The following is a 3,937-nucleotide window of genomic DNA, read 5'->3' on the forward strand; positions in this document are numbered from 1 at the left end:
GAAAGAGTTTGTAGCATTTGTAGAGGGGGAAGAGAGAAGAGAGAGGGAGAGGGAGAGGAGAGAAATTGAACTAGAACAGCTGGGTTTTTTTTTAAGCAAGGGGGAAGCGTTTTTTGGAAACTAAACATAATTAAAAAAAACCAACATGTTGGATCTCACACAGCAGACGAGAGTCACTAACAAGGAACTAATTAACAGCTATTACAGCTCATTGGCAACCAAGCACAAAGCACTTCAAATGAACACACAGACAGATTTCAGCTGTGTTACATTTATATTTTATCTATCTATCTTTCTATCTATCTATATATAATATAAATTATGTGTCTATCTATATCTATCTAATGATATAGATAGACAGACAGACAGACAGTCAGAGCCCCACAATCCTGTTCAGTTTGACGCTGCAATATAATCCCTTCTTCCTGGAGTCTGTGTTAGTTTACTGCACTCTGAAAAGAGCTAGACGGACAGACAGACAGACAGACAGACAGACAGACAGAGCCCCACAATCCTGTTCAGTTTGACGCTGCAATATAATCCCTTCTTCCTGGAGTCTGTGTTAGTTTACTGCACTCTGAAAAGAGCTAGACGGACAGACAGACAGACAGACAGACAGACAGACAGACAGACAGAGCCCCACAATCCTGTTCAGTTTGACGCTGCAATATAATCCCTTCTTCCTGGAGTCTGTGTTAGTTTACTGCACCCTGAAAAGAGCTAGACGGACAGACAGACAGATAGAGAGACAGACAGACAGACAGCCTTCCCCCCACAACCCTGTTCGGTTTGATGCTACAATATAATCCCTTCTTCTTGTTGTCTGGAAGGCCCCCCCGCATTCCTACGTTACTTCACTGTATTACGTACTGCCTTCTATACATTACATTAGCACCGCCCAGCAGACTCCGCGCTGTTACTTTTTTCTTAAGGAGCTGCAGGAGTGTAACGCGACACCCTGCTACCCTGCCCTAGCCCCTAGCTCATGTTTTCAGAATTGCAAAATGTCGAGTTATTTGTAAAGCACAGGGAAGCATTGTAAAGCACAGAGAGGTCTGGTAAAGCATAGGGAAGCATTGTAAAGCACAGAGAGGTCTGGTAAAGCATAGGGAAGCATTGTAAAGCACAGAGAGGTCTGGTAAAGCATAGGGAAGCATTGTAAAGCACAGAGAGGTCTGGTAAAGCACAGGGAAGCATTGTAAAGCACAGAGAGGTCTGGTAAAGCATAGGGAAGCATTGTAAAGCACAGAGAGGTCTGGTAAAGCATAGGGGAAGCATTGTAAAGCACAGAGAGGTCTGGTAAAGCATAGGGAAGCATTGTAAAGCACAGAGAGGTCTGGTAAAGCACAGGGAAGCATTGTAAAGCACAGAGAGGTCTGGTAAAGCATAGGGAAGCATTGTAAAGCACAGAGAGGTCTGGTAAAGCACAGGGAAGCATTGTAAAGCACAGAGAGGTCTGGTAAAGCATAGGGAAGCATTGTAAAGCACAGAGAGGTCTGGTAAAGCACAGAAGCATTGTAAAGCACAGATAGGTCTGGTAAAGCATAGGGAAGCATTGTAAAGCACAGAGAGGTCTGGTAAAGCACAGGGAAGCATTGTAAAGCACAGAGAGGTGTGGTAAAGCACAGGGAAGCATTGTAAAGCACAGAGAGGTCTGGTAAAGCACAGGGAAGCATTGTAAAGCACAGAGAGGTCTGGTAAAGCACAGGGAAGCATTGTAAAGCACAGAGAGGTCTGGTAAAGCATAGGGAAGCATTGTAAAGCACAGAGAGGTCTGGTAAAGCACAGGGAAGCATTGTAAAGCACAGAGAGGTCTGGTAAAGCACAGGGAAGCATTGTAAAGCACAGAGAGGTCTGGTAAAGCATAGGGAAGCATTGTAAAGCGCAGAGAGGTCTGGTAAAGCATAGGGAAGCATTGTAAAGCACAGAGAGGTCTGGTAAAGCATGGGAAGCATTGTAAAGCACAGAGAGGTCTGGTAAAGCACAGGGAAGCATTGTAAAGCACAGAGAGGTCTGGTAAAGCACAGGGAAGCATTGTAAAGCACAGAGAGGTATGGTAAAGCACAGGGAAGCATTGTAAAGCACAGAGAGGTCTGGTAAAGCACAGGGAAGCATTGTAAAGCACAGAGAGGTCTGGTAAAGCACAGGGAAGCATTGTAAAGCACAGAGAGGTCTGGTAAAGCACAGGGAAGCATTGTAAAGCACAGAGAGGTCTGGTAAAGCACAGGGAAGCATTGTAAAGCACAGAGAGGTCTGGTAAAGCACAGGGGAGCATTGTAAAGCACAGAGAGGTCTGGTAAAGCACAGGGAAGCATTGTAAAGCACAGAGAGGTCTGGTAAAGCACAGGGAAGCATTGTAAAGCACAGATAGGTCTGGTAAAGCATAGGGAAAGCATTGTAAAGCACAGAGAGGTCTGGTAAAGCACAGGGAAGCATTGTAAAGCACAGAGAGGTCTGGTAAAGCATAGGGAAGCATTGTAAAGCACAGAGAGGTTCTGGTAAAGCACAGGGAAGCATTGTAAAGCACAGAGAGGTCTGGTAAAGCACAGGGAAGCATTGTAAAGCACAGAGAGGTCTGGTAAAGCATAGGGAAGCATTGTAAAGCACAGAGAGGTCTGGTAAAGCATAGGGAAGCATTGTAAAGCACAGAGAGGTCTGGTAAAGCACAGGGAAGCATTGTAAAGCACAGAGAGGTCTGGTAAAGCACAGGGAAGCATTGTAAAGCACAGAGAGGTCCTGTAAAGCATAGGGAAGCATTTGTAAAGCACAGAGAGGTCTGGTAAAGCATAGGGAAAGCATTGTAAAGCACAGAGAGGTTTGGTAAAGCACAGGGAAGCATTGTAAAGCACAGAGAGGTCTGGTAAAGCACAGGGAAGCATTGTAAAGCACAGAGAGGTCCTGTAAAGCATAGGGAAGCATTGTAAAGCACAGAGAGGTCTGGTAAAGCACAGAGAGGTCAGGCGGGTCTGTTTATCTGTTTGAAGAACGCCGGACGGGCTCGTTCATTATCTTCAGACGGTACTCTGTTAAAAGTTACAGCCGACTGTGAAACCGGGTCCGTCTAGTTTCACACCGTGTCACGATTAACTAGGGACAGCCCGGCGGAGGTGTCGCGTTAATCATCGCGATCTAGGCATATTTTTGTGAGTGTTATCATCTTCATCATAGATAGATAGATAGATAGATAGATAGATAGATAGATAGATAGATAGATAGATAGATAGATAGATCATCTATTTATAGATAGATAGATAGAGAGATAGGATTGATTCGACCCATATGCGTGCTCATTACTAGTGCCACGTGTGAGTATATCGGGTTTCGGTATTTCCGCCCCCTTCATGAAAAAACTGTCTTTCATGATCTCGGCAGTTGTCTCTCTCTCTCTCTCATTCTTTCTTTCTTTTGTTTTCTTTAGTTTGCTTCAATAAACGGTGTTGTCTTACCTAGGCTCAGCGCGGTTGTTTTAAACAGTGTTTGATTCTCCCGGGACTCGAGTTGGTTCGGTTGAATTCAATTCGTTTTGCTGCTTGTTGTCTGTAATCCGCCCGCTGGTTTATTTTATTTTTTTTTTTGTTCCCTTTTTGGCAAAAACTAGTTTTTTCCTCTGCTTTTTTGCTCTTATGTCAAAAGCTCGCTCTCTCTCTCTCTCCTCTCTCTCTCTCTCCTCTCTCTCTCTCTCTCTCTCTCTCTATAAATGGGTTCATAAGTTTCTAGTCTTAAGTGCTGTCACATTCAGTCACACGTTGTGAAACACCACCACCTGCCGGCCAAATGACGCTACTACGACAGAGGCTCAATTATAATGAACACAGTTTCTGTGCCTCTTAAAGTCTATCACAATAATAATAATAATAATAATAACAAAAAATACGTGTGTGACCCTCAGAATATACTGACGTCAGAATATACGCGATGACGTCATAAGGTAATGATT

General features: G+C 44.1%; 1 protein-coding gene across 2 annotated transcripts in view; it reads right to left on the reverse strand.

Moving 5' to 3' along the window:
* LOC121307284 (large neutral amino acids transporter small subunit 3-like) overlaps nt 1–3,627 on the reverse strand; it is a 14,562-nt gene extending 10,935 nt beyond the window's left edge. For both annotated transcript variants that reach the window (XM_041239466.1, XM_041239467.1), the window contains exon 1: nt 3,447–3,627. The gene's annotated coding sequence lies outside the window, so the exon portion shown is untranslated. The remainder of the gene's footprint in view (nt 1–3,446) is intronic.
* Nucleotides 3,628–3,937: the final 310 nt, after the last annotated feature.

This window comes from Polyodon spathula, chromosome 54, assembly GCF_017654505.1.
Source record: "Polyodon spathula isolate WHYD16114869_AA chromosome 54, ASM1765450v1, whole genome shotgun sequence".
In the NCBI taxonomy this organism is placed as follows: Eukaryota; Metazoa; Chordata; class Actinopteri; order Acipenseriformes; family Polyodontidae; genus Polyodon; species Polyodon spathula.